At 38.3% G+C, this 27,384-nt stretch overlaps 1 protein-coding gene across 3 annotated transcripts in view; it reads left to right on the forward strand.

The window, feature by feature from the left end:
• LOC121525159 (mucin-2) overlaps positions 1-27,384 on the forward strand; it is a 178,988-nt gene that overhangs the window by 90,233 nt on the left and 61,371 nt on the right. Inside the window, exon 1 of one of the 3 annotated variants that reach the window (XM_041811001.1) lies at positions 19,825-20,322. The exons of the other annotated variants lie outside the window; for them this stretch is intronic. The gene's annotated coding sequence lies outside the window, so the exon portion shown is untranslated. Of the gene's footprint in view, positions 1-19,824; positions 20,323-27,384 lie in introns of those variants that run through there. 3 annotated transcript variants of the gene reach the window in all.

Below are 27,384 nucleotides of genomic sequence, written 5' to 3' on the forward strand. Positions count from 1 at the left end.
GTAAGCACTTCAGGAATAGTCAGAATTATGGGAAAAACTCTGAAATGTTGAGAGTAATGATAAAATACATTTCTGAATTGATATTATTCTCAACATTTCATGTTATTGTCTTCATTTGTGTTTATTCCTAAACATTTTAAGAAAGTCTGACTGCAGGCGGCACATCTCTGAAGTCCACTCTCACAGGCGTTAAGACTCAGAAGAGAAGTGGTGTAATTTTCCGGTACAACATTTTAGATTTTTTAAAAATTCAAATGTATTCATAAACAAAGTCTGGCAGGTACATTTGTTGAGTAACCACATCTAAAACATTACACACTAAGCAACATCGCATAAATAAAACAGAGAAAAAGATCAGAGGTCTAATGTGGAAATAAATTATGTATAGACCCGATTTAGAAATAGATACACAAATTAGGGCTGAACGATTTGGGAAGATAATCTAATTTTAATTTTTCTCCCTAGTATTGCAATTTAGTAAGCGATTATTTCTTAATTTCCTCATCTCATGCATTTTACAACAAAAACAAGCAATAATTCATTCTATATAATAATCAACACAATATTAGATTGAACTAGGGCAGAAAATTAAAGAAATATATGAAATTGTGATGATTTTTTACTCATTTTGCACATTCGATATGAACTGTTGTGTCAAAGGGAATTATCATTTTACATAACTCATATTTAATTTAAAAAAACATACAAAAATGAAGAAAACAGGATTTTTTTGTGCAATATTCTTAAAAATATGGCACTAGAATGATTGCATGATATATAATGTATATCATCTCTGCAAGTAAAGTTCTAATCTGGTATTTTTAAACACATTTCAGGTTAAAGAAATATTGCACCTTCTGCGATTTGAAAATTGCAGCAGATTGTGATTTAATCTCATTTGCAATTAATTGCACAGACCTAACACAAAAGGTAGCTCAATTTATCTTCATTAGCTTTAGCTAAAGCTAACATAGCTATGCCAGCTAAGTAATTAACATTACTACATTAGCCAATGTAGCTAAGTTAGCTTTAGCAACATGAGCTTTAGCAAACCTAGCTAAAGCTAACATGTAAAGAGTGTACCTACTCTTTCTCACTGCTTTGTGAGTTTAGCTTTAGCTATGTTAGCTATATAGCTATGTTAGCTGTGTTATCTACATAGCTTGTGCAGCTAACTGAGCTATGAAAGCTGTGATTGCTACATAAAAATGTTTTTACGGAGGACAACTTTTTTCCTGTGAGAAGACTGCTTACTTAGCTTTATTAATAGTAATAATAAAAATAATACCTTTATTGGTACAGCACCTTTAAAACAAGGGTGTACAAACTGCTTTGACATGCAGAAAAACAGAACAGCAGAATCCAAACAAAAATAAAAACAACATAAGACACCCAAAAAACATCGAGATAGAAGAACCTGAACAAAAACACTATATGAAACCCAAATAACATTATCACCCAGGCATCATGAGGCATCATCAGTACTTTTACATCCTAAGAAATCACATGAACTAAGACATCATAAGAACTAAAATATCTCAGGTCGTTATAAATTCTGGGACATCCAAAGACATAATAATAAGAACTACTGGTTTTTAACTTTTGGTATCCTAACACTTACCTTTACCCTAACCGGAAATCTAATCTGATTCTTTTGTGATGGTATTAGCTCATATTTCTCTTCTTGAAGAGACAGAATCTCATATGAACGGCCTGTGAGGCTGTCAGAGATGACTGGTCTGCAGCTGGACCCCATCTAGACGTTCTTTACTTTCCCTTTCAACATCTCGGCTTTTTTTCCACTCAACACGTTGCCTTTTGTCAACATTTTGAATTATCTGATGACATTTAAATCTTTTTGATTTTTAAAAATTACAAGCATTTCAGGGTTTTTTTTATCAGTGTTTAGTTTTTTTTTTCTCTCAATGTTTTCACGTTTTTCTCAATAGTTTAAATTTTCTTCTCAACGTTTGTATTTTTCTCAGATATTTTCATTTTTGTAGACATTAATGTTTCTTGCTTCACTTTTCTCAACATTTTGAACTCTTTGAACATTTTTTGCCCTCAAAACTTTCACATCTCTCAACATTTTGATTGTTTTCAACATTTTTTCCTTTTCCTGAACAGGATGTTCTTTCCTCAAGCTTAATAAATTTTATCAATATTTTGATTTTTGCTAAACATTTGTTATTTTCTCAAAATGTTTTTCAGGCATTCAGCCTTTTTTTCCTTGTATTTTTTCCCACTTTTCTGACATCTTTAATTTTCTCAGCATTTTAAATATTTTTCTAAATATTTGAATTTATTTCCTCATTTTTTTGCTTTTCTAAAAATTTAAATTTTTCTTAACATTTTGATTTTTCTCAATGTTGACTTTTTGCAACATTTTTTACTTTTCTAAGAATATTGAATTTCGTCAACCTTTGGACTTTTTCCTCAACAATTTTATTTTTTTTCCAAACATTTACATTTTTCATTTTTTTTACATTTCTCAATATTTAGAATTTTTTTGACCTTTTAAATGTTTATCCATATTTTGACTTTCTCAACATTTTTTTTTACAGTTTTTAATTCAACTCTGCACTTAACATTTTCTCAACTTTTTATTTTTTCTCAAAATTTTACCTTTTTCAGTAATTTGCCTTTTTTTTTTAGATTTTGACTTTTTCTCAATTATTTACTTTTTCCTTAATATACAACTTTACAGCAACTTTAATATCAACAATTAATCTACAAAACTGCATTTGTTTTTTCCTCTTGATGTTTTATCTCTTTTCATTAACATTTTGCCTGTGCTCATATTTGGACTTTATCAAAATTTGAATTTTTTTTTTTACAGCTTTTGGACTTTTTTCTTTACACTTTGAACTTATTTGATGTCTCGTTGGTGTTCTGACTTTTGTTCCTCCAAATTTTGATTTTATTTCAACATTTTAACTTTTTCCCTCCTCATTTCATCTTTTTCTTGACATTTTAACTTTTTATTTTTCATTTCAGAATTTTTCTTGACATGGCCTTCAACTCATATTAACCCTGCCCCCTCCCATCAGTCCCATTGTTTTATGTATTATATTGACCAGATTGTCTTTTATCATTATATTTTATAGTTTTATCTGTGGTCTTACTTGTTCTTTAGTTGTCCTATTCTCATGTAACCTGACACACCAGATGGATTTGTTTCACACATCCATCTGGAAAACCTTCAATACTAAGCGTTTGGGAAAGGGCAGAGGACTTGAAAGAAACTCGGAGTGTGATTGGATGAATGTTCTGTCTGTCACATCTCTACGGGCCAATCAGAGCAACGAAACACGTGATGAAGCAGCTATCAAGGTGCACGTGCGCAGCTACCAAGGAATAACACGAACCATGGCGACTGTAGACATGTTAGTACACGACTTTTGTTGTTTTTGAAAAGAAAACAACTCACTGCTGTTCTTTGTTCTTCTTTTAACGAAGAAATGTTGTCAAGTTCTGATAAAACTGGTGTTTTAGCAGCATCCACGCTAATCTCTTCGGCCATAATTGCACCCGCCTCTTGTTGCTGCTTGCATACATCACGACTCTGCCGCGCCTGAAAGTACTGCCCCCCCGATTGGTCCTGTCACTTTCTAACCGAATCCAGACGGTTCAGACAGGAGCTTTGCAAGATGGATTCACCAGTGAAAAATAAGGAAACGGGCATACCCATCTGCTTTGCAAGGTTAATTCTCATGCCTAATTTTGATAATTGTTTTATTGAATTTGCTGATGCTCTTTTATCTAATTTTTATGTCTCTTGGTTGTACAGCACTTTGGTTAACGTATGTTGTTTTAAATGTGTGTTATAAATACATTTGACCTAACTAATGATCCAGAGTTAACTTTTCAAAGCTGATGGATTGGCCAGATTCCATATCTTTAATCAGACAGACTGTCTTGCAAAGCTCCAAATACTCTAGTTCCTGGTATGATGAAATGACCGGACCAATCAGAGTCATTTGAGGAGAACGAGGCTAAAGCTACAAGTGTGGTCTAGTTGTCCTGTAAGCCTGTAAACATGGCCGCCTGTGAAGAGAATAGCGTGGCTGTAGCTATAGTAGTGTCTTATAAAAGAGCAGAGAGCCTCACTGGAAGTTTTTCTCAGTAGATAAGTTGTTTTTCCTCTTCTCCAGTCCGTTCTTAGAAAGATTTTATTTTACCAACTAGCTCCACTGACAGTAGACAACAGCTCCTTTTAATGGACACCCATTATGTAGTGTATTCCTGATTTGGAGGGGGCGCATACCTACCATTCCATATGTTTTGTTGATGGATGAGAAATATATCCTATGTCATTGCTATGTTAAACTGTCTATCTGTCGTGTGAGGTTAATCCATAATATGCTTATATAATTTATGACTGTCAACAGGTTCCCTCTGTGTTAGTTGGATAAAGGCTCTGATATGACCTTGTAAGAGGCTTACATGCATTATTATGTGTCAATAGAAGCAGGTCCATGTGTTTAAAGTTAGCATCATAGCTTGTTTACTATTAGTTTCCTAGATAGTTCTAACATTTTATCACACAGAACAGTTGAATGCAAAAGTTCTACCTCAACCAAAACAATAATAAAAGACGGCGAGTAGAGACGTACTGCTCAGCTCTGCCAGCTGATACTGCTCGCTTGTTTTGACTTAAGGCTTATGAATGTACTTTACTGTGTCCATCGTCACACCCTTTTAGGGCACTCTAGAGGGAATATGCCATTTGGTAGGGGTGTCTGGATTCTAAATGAGCACTGTTACACCCTACAGTAGAGCACTTTTTGTCTCTTACAGAGATTGTAGAAAGTGGAGAACCACTGATGGTCACTGTTCCGGCCAAATTTACCATCAGTGTTCAAAGTAGCTGCTCGAACATGGCAGACAGATGAGACGTGCACAGTGGGCATTTGGTTTATAGAACACAGTAACACAGAAAAGTGGATACTTTGAGAAATTTTAACCAAAATTTGTTTTTAAAAAGCCCTACATTTTTGCACCAGAGTAATAATTTATCATTACGATGATTTAAGGCTAAATACCAGTGTATATATGCAAAAAAAAGTGATACGGCATGAAAATAAGTTTCATTATTTTTGCTAAAAACTCACAAAATTTTTAGTTTATTCATTTTAGCTTTTATGTCTTATAATTTCTTGGCCTATTTAACCCTGCTTACCTAGCCAACCCATCCCGCCATCATCAACAGAGTATCAAAATCTAAACAGACAAGGATTTCTTAGATAGAAGATCCTTTAATGTAGATTAAATGTGTCCATTTTAAAATGTTACTCTTCCTGAAAGCAGAAAAAATAAATCTTCTCAACTAAGCTTCCCAGGACCGTCTGCCGAGAAGCATCCCCACAGCATGATACTGCCACCACTGTGCTTCACAGAGGGGATGGTGTGTTTCGTTTTCACCAGACATAACGTCTTGTCTGATGGCCAAAAAGCATCATTTTGGTCTCATTGGACCAAAGATCTTTCTACAAATTGACCATGGAGTCTCCCTCATGCTTCTCAGTGAACTCTGGTCCAGACTCAATCTGAGTTTTCTTCAACAGTGTATTTCTCTTTGTCTCTCTCCCATAAAGCTTTGACTGGTGAAGCACTCGGCCAACAGCTAGGGTTGTCCCGGTCAGCATTTTTGGCCTCCGATCCCGATCCGATTTTTTAATATTAAATATCTGCCGACACCGAGTCCCAATCCAATACTCGTAATTACCTAGATTAGAGTTTCAGTTGTTACTACAAGATACCTCAGACTTATTCCATGTAACTCAATAAGCCAATATTTCTGTTTAAAATATAAAATCACATTTCTGCTCAGAATGGTGTAATAGCTCTGTCAAAAAATAAATTTACATATTCACCTAGTGCAGTGTTTAGTATTCAGACATTCAAAATCCCCTGAAAGTGGTCAGCTGAATGACCTGAGCAGTCAAAAAAGTGAACTCAAATAACCTCAGATTCACGGTGGTGTAACAGAGTCAATAGCCACAATAACATATGAATTCAATAAATGAATTTTAAGTATTGTAATTCCATTTAGAAGTCAACTTGACTCTATCAGTCACAACAACATCTCAACTCCACTTTAAAGTGGTGTAAACAGTTTAACTTGAACAGGATCCAAAACATATGAATCATACAGATTTAAAAAAATCCTTATTAAAATGTAGCAGCTTAATCTGAGACATGAACCAAAACATTAACAGTGCAATTAAACCCAAATATCAAATACAAGCACTCTTATTTCAGTGCAGTTTCTAAAGTGCAACTAGAGCTGCTACATCACTTTTTCCCCCCTCACTTTTATTTCTTTACCCACTGTTACTTTAAAATGAAACTGGCGTGCATGTAACACTGCACGCTTTAACTCGAAGGTGCAATCGGTCCAGAGTGCAGTGAGACTCAGCAGTGACATGGGGCAAACATCAGAGCTCCAAATGTCTGTAGTGAAGCTAACAGCAGTGAAGTCGCCTTTCTCTAGTACACTATCACGGTTGGGAAATCCCGGCCAACAGTTGTTGTCTGCAGAGTCTCTCCCATCTCAGCTGCTGAAGTTTGGAACTCCTTCAGAGTAGTCATGGGTGTCTTGGTGTCCTCTCTCACTAGTCTCCATCTTGCACGCTCACTCAGTTTGTGATGACGACCTGATCTAGGCAGATTTACACATGTGACATATTCCTTCTATTTCTTGATGATGGGTGCAACTGAACTCTGGGGATGTTCAGTGCCTTGGATCTTTTTTTGTATCCATTCCCTGACTTTTACTATTCAGTAACCTTTTCTCTGAGTTGCTTGGGGTGTTCTTTTGTCTTCATGGTGTAATCATAGCCAGGAAAATTGATTGACTGGTGTCTGGGTGTCCGAAACACAGGTGTCTATATTACATAACTTGAGACACATTCACTGCTCTTAGGTCACTGGTATTTGGCGTTACTTTGTAGAAATCTGTTTTCACTTTGACATTAAAGAAGAGTTCATGATTGATTTATATAATCAGTAAAAGGGAAAAATGATCAAGAAGGGAATACTTTTTAAAGGGGCGGTGTCTTCCAACAGTATCAGTGGTTGTTTTTTTTTTTTTCATTTAATATATAAAGGGTCTCTGTAGCTCCTGTCTGTTCTCAGATTCTTCATATAAATGTTAAATTTAAAAAAAAAAGACATCCTGAAAAGAGGACAAATGTGAGCGTCATGAATATTCCACTGTCAAACGTAAAAAATGTACCCATGATACAAAACAGACTTCAACCTCTCTAATCCAAGAGTGACCAGGGAAAGTTTTCGGAAGATTCGTCATGTAAGCATCTGCTTTTGTTTTCCAAAACCAAATGATCAGACTTAAATGTTTAATCTTTGACGAGCCGCATTGGCAGGAGATTCCCTTTGATGTTCGCCTCAAAAACATCAAATGAACAGAGATCAAAGCAGTGGAGGACGTTCATGGTGCTGCATCATCACTTTATCAGCATCATATGTATTTATATATACATGCTGGAGAACATGTGAGCACTCACTGCTATATTAAGAGCTTTCCTTTGAATGTAAAACACAGAGAACGAGAATTCATCTTTGCATCTGAAGCCAATGAGCCCCACGGCCAGTGATTCATTTATTTTTGTGACGTTCCTTTAAGACTCTGCATCAGTGACATCAGCAGAGCACAGACTCACTGCTGGATTTCATTCATGTAGCCCGGAGCGAACACACAGACGTAACACAGCAGGATACACACACACACACACACACACACTTTACTCTCATATATGCTTTGAACAGCTTTAATCTAAAACTTGATGTGAATTCAATTCAATCAAACACAGAAACAGTTAGTTTAGCATAATTAAACATCCAGCTTTGAACGGTTTAATGTGATGGTTTCTGACACATTAAGAACAACACCGCCACCTGGTGGAGGAAGCTAAAACTATTCTGTCCTCCAGCCATTCAAACCACAGCCATTAAAACTCCATGTTTGTAAGACTACAAAATTCTATGAGCTTTTCCTTAAAAAGACTAAAGCATGAGGAATAATGAATTGTATTTATTGTAGTGCAGCTAAATAAAAGTCTCCATTTAATTTGTAGCCGAGCAGCTTCTCTCATCTGACCTCCAGCCTTGTGTCGGGACAGGAGGACGGACGCAGAAAGCCATTAATCGGCCCCGAAACAAAGCAGGAAAAAGTTCCCTCATCCATCAAAGAAACTTAAAGTCTCTGACAATGTCCTGCCGCCCGCTTCAGATCAAAGATTGAGACGCCAGCTGTACTCAGGTCAGGCCCAACAAATGACCATCCTCCTCGTTCATCCATCATGCTCCAAACTGATACAGAAAAATAATAAAACCTTTTCAGGTAATGGCGACAGTTAGATATCGCCATTAGGCATGTCCTGCTATGCTCTGGCTTTGTATGAGGCTGTGATTGATGACTTGATCCCAGTGTACATTAAAGATCTGCTTAAAATTCAACTTTTTGTAGCCGCTCAGACACACAGGCTGATTAATGAGAGCCAGAGAAAGTACCAGTGTGCCTTTGGTGGCTTTGTGGGTACTGCAAAAACATGATCTGATTGGCTACGTGCGCTGGATTTCGGATGATTTTGATATACAATAATTGAAATTCCAGGGTGCACCCTGAGGGTAACTGATTTATGTGAGCAAAAACAAAACCAGGGAAAAAATGAGGGAGAGATACACAGAGGAGAAAAATATACAAAATGTCACAGTTTGATTTGATGTGATTTTGAGTTGTAGGATAACAAGATGAAGAATTTACAGCCAGTGGCATGTGCAGACGTTTTAATAGGTTGGCCAAAGACTGAATCAGGACTGACATGCAGCATCTGCACTCACACAACACACTTATCTGAGTGGCTTTATTTATTTAATCATTGTGCCTCAGCTACTCCTATAAGACGAAAAACTACTTTCATTGAAAAGTTAATTTTGCTGTGATTTTATTCAAAAATGGAAACTTCTGTATATTCTAGATTCATCATTACAAAGTGAAATATTCCAGGACTTTCTGTTTAAATCTTGATGATTACAGCTCGCAAAAATCTAAAAGCTACCATCTCAAAATGTTAGAATATCCTACCAAAAAGGACCTATAATACAGAAATGTTGGCCCTCTGATAATTCTGCTCATTTATGGACTCAGTAATTGGTAGGAGATTCTTTTGCACAGATTCCTGCATCAATGTGACATGTCACAGAGGCAATCAGTCTGCGGCACTGTTGGGGTGTTAAGAAGCCCTGGTTGCTCTGATAGCAGCCTTCAGCTCATTCAGATTGTTGAGTCTGGTGTCTCTCATCTTCCTCTTCGGAGATTCTCTACAGGGTTCAGGTCAAACCAGTTGGCTGGCCAATCAAACACAGTAATAGCACGGTCAGCAAACCAGTTTCTGGTAGTTCTGGCTTCACTGTGGACTGGTGCCAAGTCCTGCTGGAAAAGGAAATCTCCATAAAACTTCCCAGCAGATGGAAGCATGAAGGTCTCTTAAATCTCCTGGAAGACGGCTGACAGCGTTGACTCTGGACTTGATAAAGACCAGTGGACCAACAGCAGCAGATGACATGGCATCTCAAACTGTCACTGACTTAGGAGACTGAAAACACCAACCTCCAAGCTCCTTGGATTCTGGGCCTCTTAAGGCTGGGCCAGACTACACGATTTCTTTGGTCGTTCACAACAGCACCATGTCAGACTATGCATCAAGAATCTTGTCCCATCTTGGCCGACAACCTGGCCACACTACAAGAGTGATCCTGATTGCTCACCATATGCTGACGTCACCACTGTCTCCCCGCCTGAGTGTGAGTTCACAGGTTGTCGGGGGGCGGGTCAAAGAGTGTCTTTCACTCTACAACAGAAGTGCTCTATGTGATTGTAGCGGTCTTTTGCTCATAAAAAAGTGAAATAAGAAACAAATATGTATTGGATTATGGATAATAAGTATGGATGTATCAAGAGGGGGACAATATGGACTGGCTCTGTTTCAGATAGAACTTAAGGTATGCATGTGGTAACGTAAATAAAATAAAATTTACACATTAGTTTTAAGGAATTAAAGGGGATCAGAAGGTCAGGATTCACATCAATGACGATGTAGGAAAAATTCTGACATTCAAGTCTTGTTGAATCATGGTTGTGGGGCATCTCGAACACGTCGTTAATTATGACACACTACAAGACTGTTTGTCGTTCCTGACGCTCTAAATCGGGCCAACGTTGCAGTCTGGCTAAACTCTGGCCAAACCATGTAGTCTGAGCCAGCCTTTAGATCTTCCTCCGGACTCTGACCTTGAAATCAAAATCAGAAAAAAGGACTTGAGCAACGATCCATTTCTTTTTCTCCTTAGCTTAAGTGAGAAGCCTATAACATCTGTGGTTCAGGAGTGGCTCAACACTAGGAACACGACACTTGGAGTCCATTTCCTGGACCCGTCTGTGTGGTGGCCCTTTCCACTGACTCCAGCCCCAGTCCAGTCCTTGTGAAGCTCCTTTAAGATCTTAAATCTGCTTTGTGTGACAGTCCTCTGAAGGCTGAGCTCACCCCTGTTGCTTGTGCTCCTTTTCTTACCACACTTTTCTCTTCCAGTCAACTTAAATGCTCTGATACCAGTCTGAGAACAGTCTGCCTTCAGCAGTGACCTTCTGTGGCTTACCCTCTTTGTGGTGTCAGTGATTGTCCTCTGGACAAGAGTCCAGTCAGCAGTCTTCCCCATGATTGTGGTTGTGCTGAATAAACCAGAATGAAGGCTCAGGAAACCTTTACAAATCAGACTTTTCAACAATATTCTAATATTTTGAGATGGTGCATTTTTGAGTGCTGGTGATGCAAACGGGGGAGTCCATTTCAGTTTGTTTGAGGGGTCTATGCAGGCAACTAAAGCTGGGTCCTTCGTGGCCTGGCTCCTTCAAAGGATGCTGCACCTGAATTGGGACACATCTAATAGGCACTGTTCTATACAAACTGCTGGTATAATTTATTACCTCCGCCAAGGAGGTAATGTGATCGGCAGGGTTTTTTTTGTTAGTTTGTTTGTTAGTTTGTTAGCAACATAGCTCAAAAAGTTATGGATGGATTTTGATGACATTTTCAGGAAATGTCAGAAATGGCATAAGGAAGAACTGATTAGATTTTGGGAGTGATCTGGATCCAGGAATTTCAAAGGATTCTGTACTATTAGGAGATAGGGCTAATGGTGGAGGTCTGCGCTCTCTGAGTGCTTTTCTAGGTTATTTAGAATTTAGTAGGTTGGTGTAGAGCTAACTCAGTTTAACATGTTAGCATGCCAACAATAACTTACTACTTATTAATGCAAAATATATCAGTAAATACTCAAAAACAGCTCCAAAATGCAGCATGATCAAAGAAATGTAATTCCTGATGGGTAATAACTCTAAGTATTGATTTGATTTTGTATTGAAGATGCATCAAAAACAACAGAAGTCTGCTGTACCTTGTTATCATCCTCATTTCTGTTTTGTCTGCCAGAGCCTTTTGCAGACTGCCTGTGTGTCTGTGCCTGAAGATTTCTAAAACTATAAAGAACTTCTTTTTAGATCCCTAAGATGTCTCGACCCTTGAACAAACTCCACTTTAATCACCAGCGGGACAGTAGACATGGTGGAGAGTTTCAAACATCGTCAAAAATAATGGACAGTAAACTAAACGCAGGCTGTAAGCGCTGCCAGCGGGAAAGTCTTTGTGGTCTGTTAACTCAAGGTCCTCTCTCTGTAGCTGAATAACTCCGTCTGTTTGGAAGCCTCATAGAGTCGTTCATTCTTTTCATTATCCTCCACTGCTCCATCTGCTTCTCCGCCATGCTGACAGTCTCCTGCAGCCACAAACACGCTCTGATTATAACATCACTCGTCTTTCAACTCTCAGGGACGTCAACGTCGCTGCCATCCTCTAAAACAAAGCTCTCAGTGTTGCACATGACCCTGATCGCCAAATGCTCCGACCAGTACATTTGTTCCATGCAGGTGCAGATCCTTACAGCCTGTCGTCTGATTTACCTGGATACAATTACAGATGCGTGTTTTCCCATCATGCCATAGATTTACAGGGCTGTGATTTAGTTAGCAATGCTACACAGATAACAGTATGATCCCGAATTTTGGAGGCTTTGGAAACGAGGCCTGAAAACATTTGCCAACCTTTAGTGTTGAAGCTTGAAGTTTAAAGCACGTGATAGCTAACATATTTGAGGCAAATTAGCATTGATTTGAAATATTTTATTTGTCAGCTTTGAGAATGTAATCCTGCCCCAACTCTTGTGGGAAATACCTTTCTTTTGAGCATTAAATATTGCTTAGATGTGCTCACTAGTATTTTCATTATTTAAGGTTTTCAAGCTCTGTCTTCTGCCCCTCGTATCTCTGAGGATATAGAGTGCTCTTAAGATGCTAATGTTCCAGTAAAGTCCCAAGCTAATACAGTAGTATTTTAGGTTTTTTCTTAGTCTTCATCTCCACTTTTTCTCAGTGAAATAGTTCACTCTTATGCTCTATTTGCACAGGATTAGGATTGCCCAGGGACCTCTAGTAATTTGTAATAATCATGCAGGAATTCTGTTTTTAATTTTGTTCACTTCAACCATTTTCACTTGTAGGGTAAAAATTCCAGGGAAATTAATGACTATATTTCAGCACACAGAGGTCCTCAAGTAATTCTAATCCTTTACGAATCTGCATCTCTGTAATTTAGGGTGGTAACTATGTTGTCAACGGTCCATGCAGCTTTTTCTGCACCTTTTTGTAGTTGACAAAGATCATAGGGGCAGCATAGGAGACAACCTTTGACACAAAGCTTATAAATACTGCTCTCTTTTAGTCAATTTTATCTTACGTATAAAAATGGCTTTATTTTACTCATTTACTTACACCCTGCTGTCCAAATGTGCATACGCACACTGCTGTTCCTTTCATACGCACAGTGCTTCTGCTCTGCTTCCAACAGTTTCTCTTTGTAAGCGCCTGACCTTACATCAGTATCAGTAAGCCGTACATTTTGTGCATTAAACAATTTATGGTTTGAAATGCATCGTTCAACATTCAGTGGTTAGGCTGCAACAGCTGACCTGTGTGAGGAGGGTTGTTGTGGGTGTGTTACAATCCCAAATTTACAGAGAACAGAATAATATTCACAGCATCACCTGCATAAAAACTGTTAAAAGTAACAGGAGAGGTTCATATTAGACAGCTTCCTTCTATACACATGAATGGGAGTGATGCTTGACTTTCTCGTCCTCTGTCCATTCAGCTGCAGATACACACAGGTGACTTAAGCCACCTTGATGTATAATGGAAGTTGGAGGAGATTGTTCCCTAGCAGTGATAATTTTGTCGACTAAAACTATAACAAAAATGTTTGTTGACAGCTTTTTTTTCCCCATTACAAAAATTAGATTAAGGCTGAATCCCATTTCTCCCCCTAACCCTCAATCTTAACCCTCAGTCATAAAATGCGCATTCCAGCGAAGAGCGAGGGCTGTCCCAATTCTCCCGAGTTTGAGGGCTTTATCTCCCTCAATTTGAGATGTTCCTGGAGCTGCCTTGGTATTGAGGGTTATCACTCAAAGAAAGATGGCAGCGAATACGGGGAAGAAATCGAGCTACAAATGCAAATTTCTTCGTTAATAGAGATATAAAAATTATGAAAACCACTCAAATATCTTAGTTTAATGTTATTTTATGGATTATTTGCCTTTTTGTAGTGTAACAATTACTTTTACTTTTATGATTGCAGGAAAGTAACTGTGCCGTTGCAGACAAGCCTACAACATGTCATTTTCTCGGTGGTAATGTAGTTAAGTTGTTTTAACAGGATACAGGCAACGTGAAATGTATGGACAGTCATTTTTATAAAATAACCGTGCTTTTTCTTCTTCTTCTCGGGCATATCCATCTGCTTTGCAAGGTTAGGGGGAATTGGGATTCAGCTTAAAACTAACAAAAATAGATCTGTGATGACTAAAACTGACAAAAACTACGTTTTTTTTTTTTTGTCAAGATGACTAAAACTAGACTGAAATATAACGTAGTTTTTGTCGGACATTCAAATTCTGTGATATTTCTCCACTGTGGGTAAATCTGTCAAAAACAATGCATCTGTATCTATTCTGCCTCTCAGCTGTAGAAAGCAGGGACCCCGGGTCTGACAGGGTGCAGAGAACACACTACCATGATTTGGTACCAGATTTTGGTGAGAAAATAAATGCTTGGAGTAAAAGTAAAGACTAAAATGTGAGGACTTTTTATGGACTAAAACTAGACTAAAATGTTTTTGAGTTTTTGTCGACTTAAACTAGACTAAAGCTAAAGAAGATTGAAATGACTAAAATGTGACTTAAACTAAAATGCTTTTCATATAAAGACTAAAACTAAGACTAAAATCAAAAATAGCTGCCAAACTAACACTGTTCACTAGTTTACTAGAGATCTAAAAAATAGTATAAACTCTAAAGCACATCTTGTGTATTGGAAACTGTGGTTAACAGTATGCAGAGGACACTTTTTGTTTGTTTGTTTGTTTGTTTTTTTATTTAACCTTTATCTAACCAGATAAAGACCCACTGAGATCAAGATCTCTTTACAAGGGTGATCTGGTCAAGAGGTAAGCAGCACGCGTCACAAAGTAAAACATTTCAGAGAAAGATTACAACAGTAAATTAAAACAAACGATCATTTTTGAAAGCGCAGCTAATTGCAGATAACAAATTTATAAACACAGGCACACGTGAAGGAAAGGTCACCTGCAGAACGCGATGTGCACAACACTGCATTTTTTTGTACAAATTTAGAAATAGAAATTCATTGTGCATTATGATTGCTGCAGCCATGTTTCCTTCAGAAATGACAGTAAATTCAGACACATTACAGACTTTGCTTATTGAATGAATGCACCGCACCAAACACTGACATCAGGGGGTAATTCATAAATTACCAGAGGTCCACAGATAATACTAAACCAGTGCCTGTAGTACTTTAGCTGCTAATATTGAAATATATTTACGTGTTTGTACATAATTTTATCACTTTCATTTTCGTCTTTAGGCATTCATGATCTCGCATTAAAATAGTTAGCATTTTTAGCAACTAATGTTCGAGGAAGTTCACAAACTAATGCAATATTGTATTTCTTTTTCATTCATCTTAAACCACCGACTGCTCTAGGGGAAATATCTGGCTCTGTGGTTGCTCATACTCATTTATACTAACTAGCTTATTGAGTACTTTATTGTTTGTTTGTTTTAGCTCTGTCTTTGGTCTCAACCAACTACCTGATATCCACTATAACTATATCTGTCTATGAGAATCTGGTACCTTAACTACTAATTCTAAAGAAATGTTGGTCTTTGGATTCCCACTCATCTAATGTGAATACCTAGCTTAGCTGGTAGGGAGCAGGTTTAGCTTCATTTATTTAGGCTCTGCTTTGTCTCTACAAACTAAGGCCCCGTCCACACAGAGATGAATTCAGGAGAGTACGCAAAAGTTTTTTGTCATATCGGTGTTTCATCCACTTACCTTTTCGTCCCTGTGTGGACAGCCAACCGCATCTTTCTTGAAACTATTTCGTCACACATAATGTAGCACGCTTACGCCACATGCGCATGTCGAACCAAAGCAACAGTGGTGGATTACGGTGGTGTGTTCGTGCTGCAGAAATTACTGAGCTTTTTATGGCTTTTACAGCAAAATCTGATGCTCATTTACCACCACCGCAAACAGCAGACACCAGATGTTCTTAAATGCACCGCGGAGAACAACCAGAAGGGCAACCAGGAGAAAGTTTGTGTCAGTTTTCTTTAATCTTCTTTCTCTTTTGGTGCATTTCCGTGGCAGTGATACAGCGCCACTTACAGGCTTGGCATACACACTATGACGTTTTCAATGGTTTTCAGTGGTTTCGTGCTTCTGCAGACATTTCCTGAAACGATCCCGTATTTACAGACATCTTTTTCAAAACAAAACAGAACCAGAGAAGCACTCAGAAAAGCAGACCTCCATTACTCCCAACAGTAAAGAATCCTTTTAAAAAATTCCTGGATCCAGATGGTGATCTGGACCAGTCCCAAAATCTAATCAGTTCTTCCTTATGCCATTTCTGACATTTCCTAAAAAATTCATCAAAATCCGTCTGCAACTTTTTGAGTTATGTTGCTAACAATCTAACAAACAAGCTACTATAACATAGCGACATAGGCAATGTAGCTATGTAACTAAGATAGCTTTAGCAAATGTAGCACAGGTTAACGTTGCTTACTTAGCTTACTTAGCTACGTTATCTTTTTTACATGAATAGAAAGTGGGTTTATGAGATTTGCAAAAATGTTGAGGGTGTACAGTCTTTAGCTACATTACCTACGTAGTCTTAGTTAGCTTAGTTAGCTGCATTGTTGAGTGTTAGCAGGGGGTGAGTCTATAACTCATGAGAAAAATATCCAGCTCTCTATAGTTGCTAATGCTAGCATAATTTCTATGATCACTATCTTTTATTCCATTCGGTTCTGTTCTGATATTAGCACACTTGCAAGCTTAAATAAGATGTTAAACACGGTACATGAATAAGTAGCGATGCTATCAGGCTAAAGCTAGCATGTACAGTGCTTAACAAACTTATTAGACTACCTGTCATAAAAACCAGAAAACATCAATATTTTAAAAATCTTTTAAAAACTTGTTTAAAACTAAAAATGTTATTATTATTTATTTGGCAAATAACAAACTGAAACAACTAAATAGTCCTTTTTCACACATAATAACCAAAAACCTTCATATTTTGTATGGCCTCCTTTGGCCTTGATAACAGCTTGCATTCCTGCTGCCATTGTTTTTATGGACTTTTCCACAGTCTCTTTTGTTATTGAGTTCCAAATAGTCTCTAGCTGTTCCCACAGACGTGCTTTAGATTAAACTTTTGTGCCATCAATCTTTGAATCTACTAAATCCCAAATTTGTTCAATAGGATTCAAATCTGGACTTTGACTTGGCCAGTCCATCAGTTCCAGTCCTCCAGATTCCTTTTTCTTGGTCAAATAGTCTCTGCTGTCACAGCTTTGAAGTCTGCTTGGGGTCATTGTATTGTTGGTATATGAACCCACGACCAATCAGATTCAGTCTAGAAGGGATTCCATGATGCACTAAGATGTTGTGGTAGACGTTCTTGTTCATGATACCGTCCATATTCACTCATTTGCCCACACCGTATCCACAAATGGAACCCCGTACCATACTGGAATCTCACCGTGTTTCACTGTGGGTGCATTGCATCTGGAATCAAAACATTCTCCAGCTTTTCTGCAGACGTAAACACAACCATGCTGACCCAAGAGTTCAAACTTGGACTGGTCCATCCAGAGTACCTTCTTCCAGTCATCAACAGTCCAGTGTTTGTGCTCCCTGGCAAATCTGAGGCGTTTCTGGATGTTTGCAGGCCTCAATAATGGCTTCTTAGCAGCTATTCTTCCCTTTAAGCCTTGTTCCATCAGTCGTCTGCTTATGGTCATTCTGGAGACTTCCTCAGACTCTGATCTAGAAGCATTCATCTCTGCCTGAAGATCAGCAGTGCTCTTCCTTCTGTCTCTCGGTGTCTGACATCTGCTTCAGTTAACTTTGGTTTCCTGCCTCTTCCTTGGTGCATTTTGAAAGTACTAGTCTCAGCAACTGACTCCAAAGCATACTTGACCACACTGTGAGGACACTTTATGTCTTTCCCTATTTGTCTCAGAGAATATCCAGCATCACGAAATGCTTTGATGCAGACTCTTTCATTTTTAGTGAGCTCTCCAAGTTTTACCATTTTGAACAGGAATGAGGAATTTCAAACTGAATTCACCCAAATTTAAGCTGGCACACTGGGCTTCTCTGAGAAGTCAGAAATGAATCAAGCATAACATTCAACCACTGAAACTCATTTTTCTCTTCAGGAATGCAAGTAAATAACTATAATTTGACATATTAATCAAGAAATATTAATGTGCTTTACTATTTTTTCAGTTTTTTTGTAAATCAGTAAATTAGGAAAATTCATGGATAACAATAATAATTATATTTTAGCATTAAAAATATCATTTGGGTTAAAGCGCTTCTACATATTGGTGTATTAACCATTGCAGAAATATAAAAAATGATTTTGGTAAATACCAATGCTGTTAATTTAGGGCAGCTGTGGCACAAACCTTACTTTGGTTAGGGTTAGGGTGGTCTAATAAATTTGTTAAGCACTGTAACTTAAATCACTGTTAATCTAAAGTGCCTCACAAAGCTGCAAACATGGCTCTAGACTGTATTTTTGAGTGCTGTTTCTAAAGTAGAATAAACTTTTGACCTTGAAGATCAAATCATCCTGATTCAGCAGGTTTTAAATCAATTTTGAGATTTAAAACCTCTCACATATTTTGATATATGCTTTTAGGCCATTACATCTATGCTAGGCACCAAATTATGCTTCTTTTTTAAATGAAAAGCTTTAGAATAATGTAATCTCTGTGATGCTGGGAAATTGCTGTATAAAAATAATGAACAGATTGCAAATGATAAATTTGCAAGTCAAATACATCTGAGATATATGTGAGAATTTTTCATTGCACTGTATTGGAATTATTTTTATGTCAATGAAGCTTATCTTTACATTCACACATCCCCTCCCTATATTCCATATGCATATCTCATTATATCATATCATGTCTAGATATAGCAGCAGATGGTGTGTCCATTCATCTCCTATTACTGTAGACTCTATTGAAATAATTGTGCTCTTTCCATGAAATTGCATTTGAAATCCATTCAAATGAGGATTCCCAGAAACGGGCTCTAAAAGTGCAAAAGCAGAACATCTAAGAGATGTAAAAATAAGATTCCCTGGGATGTTAATGCAAGTCTGATGGAGAGAGCGGAGATAGGACAAGATAAGTGATCAGAGCTGATAAAATCAGACGAGATGTCTCATCCCTGGAGGCGTTTAGGTGTAGACTTTATCTCTGTATCTCTGTATGGAGAGGTTACTACTAAGCAGCCTCAGGTGGCAATGCGGTAATGATGGGGTCGAGGTATAGGTACGGAAAAAAAGAAAAGAAATCAATTTGTTCTAGCCTGGATAAAAACAACATGAAGAGAAGCGGGGGATAAAAATGTGATTAATGTCATATAAATTGGTGTTTTGCCCTTTAATTTACATGCACAACAGCAAACACTTAGGCATGTTAATTCAAAGCGGCCTGACAAACAGTGAAGTGGTTTAACCTTCGCTGACTTCTGCTTCAGAGGCCCATTGTCCATGTGTCTTTATTATCCTGCTGGTCACGGTTCCCCAGCTCTGCCCCCGCTCATATGGGAGATATCTGTAGAATAATTCTACCTGTCTGTTCCTATCTCCTTCCCCCTCCTTCCTTTTCCTCCCCCTCCCTCTCTCTCTGTATGCATGACCTTTCTGCATCCCTCCCCAGCTGACCGTGGTGTCCTGTCAGCTCTTTTCCTTCTTTTTACCCACCTCACACTACTAGCAAACCCCCCACAACCCACCCCATGCCCCTCATTTCCACCTCCTGCTGACTGCTTCCCCCTGGTTCCGCCCCCTGGATCACTTTGCTCCCCTCTCTCCTCCCCTCTCTTCCTCTCTCCGTCTCCCTCTTTGCCCTCTGCAGCTGTACATACTCTGCTTTTTAATTAGACCGACTCTCTAGCTCCTCCTCCCTCTGCCTCCTACTCTCCATCCTCCCCCCCTCCTCCCCTCCCTTTGCTTACAAGGATACAGGGGGCTTGCATGGCGACACGGAGAGGGGGTCACGATGGAGAAACGCAGCGCGAAAGAGGGAGAGAGGGAAGAGGAAGGAGATGCAGAGAGCTGAGAGGAGCATCTGAGGAGGATAACTGCCTGTTTGCTCACTCTTGTCTTCTTGCTCCCCCTCCTGTCCGTTCACTTCCACTCAGACGCTCAGACAGATAGGTAGGCGCACACAGCGGAGCTCCGGAGCAGCTGAAGGGATGGATAAAAAGGTTCCCACGTGAAAGGCATGAATCCACGGAAGAAGACGCAACCAAAGAGGGGGAAAAAATAAACAAGAAAGACAAGAGAGGAAGGAGCAGATGGACTCTAAAAAGAGGAAAGGAAACGGTACCGAGCAGCAGTGACAAGAGAGGTGGGAAATAATAATAAAAAAGCAAACATGAACGCCAGAGGGATGGAAGAATGGGCTGAAGAGACGTGAAGGAATAGCGGAGAAGAGGAGCGAGCATTTGTGGGAGGAAGAGACAACACGGAGGGGGAAACTGGAAGAGAAAGAGAGAGAGATGTGGTACGTGTGACTCAGTTGTGTGTCCTGATGGAAGATAGTACAGAAATCTCCCCATCAGGCTTCTCTCAGCATCCCCATAAAGCGAAGGAAGTGAGAAAGACCCGAGCTGAGGACAGATTTCAAAGCATCAGTCAAGTGTCTGTTTTGATTTTTTTTTTGCCCAATCTTTAAATCCTGCATTCATGTCAAATAAAAAAATGCCCTTGCATGTGTGCGCACACGTGCATGCATTTTGTTTATGTCTTTCTGCAGCTGCTTGCTCTTGGTGCACTATTTATTCCTACAATGGGGGTGTGTTTGTGTGAAATCTACAGAAATGGGGTCGTACGTTTCTGTGCGTGTGTTTGGATGCTGGGATTTGCTCTAGCGCAGGTGTGGGAGTTATTTTTCCGAGATTGTGCCGCTTTCTGAGAGGCTTTGAAAGAGTGAAGAGCTTAGATTTGGTGTGTCGGTGATGTAGCCTTGCAGATTCCAGCGGCGTGCTTTCGTTGCATATTTGTCAGAGCTGGACTGTGTGTTTATGTGGGTGTGTGTGTGTGTGTGTGTGTGTGTGTGTGTGGAGGGAGGGGGTGAGTGTACACAGAAAGTTTGAGGAGGAGGTGGAGGAGGAGGAGGCACTGAGTGAGGGAATTCCATTTGTATGGATCTGTATCTCAGCAAGATTCAATGCACGCCGCTTGGCTGCATGAGCGTTTAATTTTCATGAAAATTCAAAACATTTCAGCCATACTTCTATATGGAGTCAATATTGTTGCAAAACTCAGCAGCAGACTTTACAAAGTCTGCAAAGATTTTTCTTGAAACTCTTCATTAAAAGCTGCAGTTGTGCTAAAAACTTCCTCTCTGTGCTCAAACCTTTAGTTGCTAACTTAAATTTCATGTTCGAACCATTCTCCTCTCATTGAGGTTGCCTCTGCTTGTTTGTGAAACTTCTTTGTTTTTTCTCTTAGTGCATGTACGAAACTTTCTTTGCACAAGCTCAAGACTTTCTCTGCTTGTGCTCAGAACTTTGTCTCTGCTCTAATATTCCTGCTCTTGGATTTTTGATGAATAAACCAAAAGACCTCAACAGTGTTGTTACAACGGTAAAATTCTCATTCATTTTCTCCATAGTGGATTTGATTATCAACCATATTGTCAAGAGAATCCAAGTTAGACTTACCACAAGCTTTAGTGCTGAGAAAAAGTACTGGAAAAAAGTATTCTCCTCGGATGTTTTACCCTTTTATACTCTGGCGTTTTTATGGAAAAACAACCAAAAAAATTTTTAATGTCAAAGTGAAAACTGATTTCTACAAAGTAATGTTTAATAAATTAAGTGATGTACAATAAGTGACTACATAGAAATATTAGATTAAGGTCTGGGCTTTTAATCGGCCACTCCAGAACATTCACTTTGTTGTCTTTACACTGCTTCTGTGTAGGTTTCCCAGAATGCTTCATCATTGTCTTGGTAGAGAATAAATCCTCTACTAAGCAGCAGTTCTCTTGCAGACTGAATCAGATTGTCCTCCAAGATTTTACAATAATTTTTTGCATTCCTTTTACCCTCTACCTTTACTGCTGCTGAGAAGCATCCCCACAGCATGATGCTGCCACCACCATGCTTCACAGTGGATGGTGTGTTTGTGTTTGGTGTCTTGTCTGATGGCCAAAAAGCTCCATTTTGGTCTCATCAGACCAAAGAACTTTCTTCAACTTGACCATAGAGTCTCCCACATGTCTTTAGGTGAACTCTAGTCCAAATTTGTTGAGTTTTCTTCAACAGTGTCTTTCTCTTTGCCACTCTCCCATAAAGCTTTGACTGGTGAAGAGTCTCTCCCATCTCAGCTGCTGAAGCTTGGAACTCCTTCAGAGTAGTCAGGGGTGTCTTGGTGGCCTCTCTCACTAGTCTCCTTCTTGCACGCTCACTCAGATTGTGAGGACGGCCTGGGCTCAGATCTAGGCAGATTTACACATGTGCCATTTTACTTCCAATCCTTGATAATGGATGTAACTGAACTCTGAGGGATGTTCAGAGCCTTTGAACATTTTTGTATCCATCTCTTGACTAATACTTTTCAATAACCTTTTCTCCGAGTTGCTTGGGGTGTTCCTCTGTCTTCATGGTGTAATGGTATCTAGGAATACTGATGAACCAGTGGCTGGAATTTCCACACACAGGGGTCTTTATACTGGACTCCAGCGATCCCCTTTTCACTAATTGTGAGACTACTGGCACCACTTGGCTGGACCTCTGCTGAATTCAGTCAGTCACTTTTACTATTACTGGTGAATATTTATGCAGTCACTTATTTTACCACACATATTTTTTATATAATTGATATTACTTTGTAGAAATCTATTTTACATGGACACTGAGGAGGTAATTTTTGTTAATTTTTTGTCAAAGAAGCCAAGTTATATTGACCACGATTGATTTAAAAAGTCTATAAAAGAGTAAAACATTTATTCTCAATTTCTCTCAAAAATACCAAATTACCCATAATCCTAGATTTTCCAAGCGCCGTCTGATTGGTCGGGTCTCAGCGCATGCGCAAATTGGCCGTTGATTCGGTAGTGACCAACCAACTCGATATGGAAGACGCTAAATGGCATGTTGGCCCTCTCGATGGGACATTTGAGTACAAAAAACTCCAAGATGGAATAGTCGACCAACATAAAGTTTATGCACATTCTGCAGGAAGGATATTTCTCTGAAGCACTTCCAGCTTAAAATACCACATAAACGCGAAGCATACGTTGAAATTTGACATTACCAGCTGCTCACTGGGTGCCAAACATGTCTGGCCTGGCTACATTTCTTTATTTAAAAATTTGGCCCGGTTAAATTTGTAATTGAATAGCCCTGGCATATTACATTCTTTCTTGAGTCTGCTTGCTTATGCAAAATGAAACGCAATTAATATAGATTAAAAATGAATGATATTTAATCATGATTAATCTAAATTAATCCACAGCAACCCTGTGATTAATCTGATTCAAAATTTTAATCGTTTGACAGCACTAAATAAAATTAAACTAATAAAAACTAAAGTATAACAAAGCATTTTTGCAAATAAAACTAGACTAAACTAACAAACCTGAAGAAAAAAAACTAGTAAAAACTCAACTGAAGTTTAAAACAAAAAGTAAAAACAAAATAAAAATAAAAACTAATGAAAAATCCAAAACTATTATAACCTTGACTCCAACTCAGTTCCTCCCACAGATTTCATTTTAGCCTTGAAATTTGGAAAATGTATTCAGCAATTTTGCCTGGAAAAACCTTTTTTGTATCGATTTTAAGTAACTATTGTTAAAGTTTTATAAAGGTTTCTGGCTCTTAGATTTTCACATTGTGTGTATGTGATAGAATGTTGGGACTCAGTGAGGCCAAATGTGAATATCTCCTGGAGAACAGCACAGCGACAACAGCCAGAGCAAACATGATTGGCCGGTACTTAGTTCCTATTGGTCTGTTTATTAAAAAAATCCAAGAACAGTTGTTTTTTTTTTTTTTTTTTTGATTTTTTTTTTTTTTATTGCACGCAGAGCAAGTTTCATACATGTGCAGAGGAAAAGAAAATACTGTCATCTATGTGCTTTTTTTATTCTGAAAACTCACCTATTCTTCGTCTACTTGTATTGCCTCACATAGCAGACTTGCCTCTGGCAATATTATGCATCCATGTTTATCAGTCTATGGCACAGGTGTCAAACTCAAGGCCCGGGGGCCAAATCCGGCCCATGGAACAGTTAAATCCGGCCCGCAAGATGATCTCATATTTCTGTTCTAACTGGCCCATTAGTCTGAGGTCTGCAGAAGTATAAAAATGTAAACTTATTCTCAATGATTTAAGATTTCCTTGTTAAGTTACAGAATCTGAAAAAGAAAGAAGTAAAAATATTCAGATAAGAAGTCAGGAATGTGGGGAAAGAAATTTGTGTTTGAATTTCACATTTTCCATTTAGCATCTCACAATTAGGACTTAAACTTAGGATTTTGACTATTCATGTCACACTTTGAGTATTTAACTCATAATTTTGACTTCTCATATAATATTTTTAGCTTAGATATTCATAATTCTTTTTTTCAAATGATATTTTGACCTTTTTAACCAATTATTTTGTATTTTATCTCATATTTTCCCATAGTTTGATATTTTAGACTCACAATTTAAAATTTTGAATTGTATTTTGACTTTTAACTTCATGATTAAAAATTTTATTTAATATTTTGACCTTTTAAACTCATGATTTTCACTTCTTTCTAATATATTTTCCATTAAAAAAACATTATTTTTCAATTTTAATCTTGTGTTTCCACGTTTTTGAACCAATAAATTTGCTTTTCTTAGATTGTGAGCCTTTAAACTTATCTTTTTAATTTGAAAATGTCAAAATCATTTATCATCATTTTTCATATTCTGGCGAAACTGGTGAAACAAGGTTGACAGTTTACGGTATAAATGGGGGCCCTGTTAGGCCCTCAGGTTAGTCCTGAATCCAGAATCCGGCCCCTGCCGTGGTCAAGTTTGACACCCCTGGTCTATGGTTTTGGGCGGGTTTAAATGGGAAGTTTGAAAAATAATCTGAGCCCAAAGTAAGCAAGTGATGCTCTCAAAATGTTATATACCCTTTGAGTTTTGCAACAATACTGACTCCATACCTAAATACTTAAACTACATATTATTAATAATTGATCCAGTCAACTAATCTCATAGTAATCATCTCACTGTCATGTGATACAAATGTAATTGCACATGGACTTTTTCGCATGCGTGCCCTCTGTTAAGTCCACATGCATGCACACAGGCACAGGTGCACATTTGCACATACTCGTTTTTTTCTGCAGTGCGAGGAAATGCTGCGCTGTTAATCCTGCCCCACTCTTTTCCCTCGCTCTCTCACTCCCTCAGCTCCTCGCTACAGTATATTTCCCTTTTATCTTATCTCATCAATGTGTCTTTTAAAGGGTCAGCCATCTCCACCTCCCTGCTTCCGCTCCTCTATCTACCATTTAATCCCTTTTTTTCTCACATAAATCTGTCTCCTCCGCTTCATTTTAACCCAACAGAAGTTAATGTACTTCTCTTAAACTTTTGCAGTCTTTTATTTTCCACTCACTCTTTAAGTCAGTGGGTCTGCTAGCTCTGTGTTGACTGACAGTGGCCTGGTTTTGTAGGTAACGCACTATGATGCACTCTTTGGACATTAGTTTGGACAGGGATATTGCAGCAGAGTCCCCCTCCAGGGAGACGAGTCTATATGCATCTACAGGCAGTGTGCAAATGTGCGTTGAACATGCCAGTCAAGCCACCTGTTTTATTTCTCTGCTCAGAGACCTTTTGGAGTATTCAGCCTCTTTGGATCCGGCAGCAGAGTGAAGCAGAGACACACAAAAGATGGAGCATAAAAGAACTAACCAGCCAGAGAGACAAGACAATTAGGCTGCAGAAGGCGTGCATGAAAAGAAAAGCAATGTTTACTCTGGCTCTCTTTCAAACATCCTCAAATTTGCTCACAGTTGGCAGAGTATGCTTATCACAATCCATTGGCCTAAATATAGGGATTTCATATTAGGCAGAGGATTTTGGTCAAAAGAGGACAGATGGAACAAATCATTTCTGGCACTCACACTCTGAAAGTTAGAAAATAATCCGGCCATGCTTCAAGGAAACTGGCACAAGCAGGGTGGCCGCACTGACTGTCCTCTTTAGGAATGAGCTGCCCAGTGACACCGCAAGCAAACACTTGTGTATGTTTGTGTGACGGAGCGAGGGAAAGACTAACCCTTAAATATCAGCATGCATGCTACAGGAATAAGAGAGTTTAGAAAGGTTTAGATTAAAATTAATAATCCTGAGGTATCGAGCATCTCAGATTCTACATCCCAACTGGCGACTTGTGTGCAATATTAACCCTCTGGTACCCCTTGTGCCAAAATTGCACACTTAGTTGATATTTTTTTAAAAACCTTTGTCCTCTTTCACAATTAATATTATTATGTATTGTATTTTTTGTTCATTTTTGCACAATTTTCAAAATTCTGTCCTTAACAATCAGCCCAACATAAATAAAGTAAACCTTCTTTATAGCGTTTATATCCCTGGTGTGCAAAAAATGCGCATTGTGGTGGTTTCTGGGCTTCATTTGAGAGTTGAGGCTTTACATTTTCACCTGGACCATTTTTTACCCTGTGATGTCACTTTTACCATATATGGGCAAGGGCAGGAAATACATGTTTTTTCCACCGGATTTCAGTGTTATACTAGTGGTGGGAGTATCGATACTAAAGAATGGATATATCGATATTTACCAAGTACTCTTTGGTATTGATCCCTTTTGCAAAGTATCAATACCAAATGAGTACTATAAAATATGTCTCACCACTGCTTCTCCACCGAGTGTCTCCCTGCCTCCCTGCCTCTCTCTCTTCCAGACTGTTTTGGCTTTACTGCCAGTCCGTGTCATGTGAATTTGGAGACCAATCAAACATGCCTTACCTGCTCGTCCATGTCACGTGGCTTTAAGGACCAATCGGACATGTCAATCCTGCCGTACCATGTGACGTCGAGGACCAGTCATTAATGAGTAACAAATTTCAGCAACTCCACTCGCTCACAGATGAAGTCATTTTATAGTCTGTGATGTGGACCTGGCTGTCTTTCTCTCTTAATGTGGTCCCTAAGTAAATTTCAAGATTGTAAGAAAACATAAAAGAAATACTGACTTGTATTTCATACATTTTTGTTTCAAATTAGAGGGTATAGATGGCTAATATAGGCCTTCTATCTGAATTTAAAAAAAAAAAGAAAAGTAATAGGTTATGTTGTGGATATTTTAATTCTATATACAAGTTTGTGCTATGATTATAGTTTTTTTTTCCCAGCTAAAATATTTTAATTTAATTGAAGTTTCTCCCTAAAAGAATTTCTGAATGACCTGCATACGGTTTTTTAACTGCCTGAAATGTGTAACTTTTGAAAGTTTGCGAGTCCAACATTTTATTCTTTGTTCAAAAGTATCGGTATCGAATTAAAAAACACTGGTATCGCCCATCTCTACGTTATACTGCCC

The sequence above is a fragment of the Cheilinus undulatus genome, linkage group 17, assembly GCF_018320785.1.
Source record: "Cheilinus undulatus linkage group 17, ASM1832078v1, whole genome shotgun sequence".
NCBI classification, from domain to species: Eukaryota; Metazoa; Chordata; class Actinopteri; order Labriformes; family Labridae; genus Cheilinus; species Cheilinus undulatus.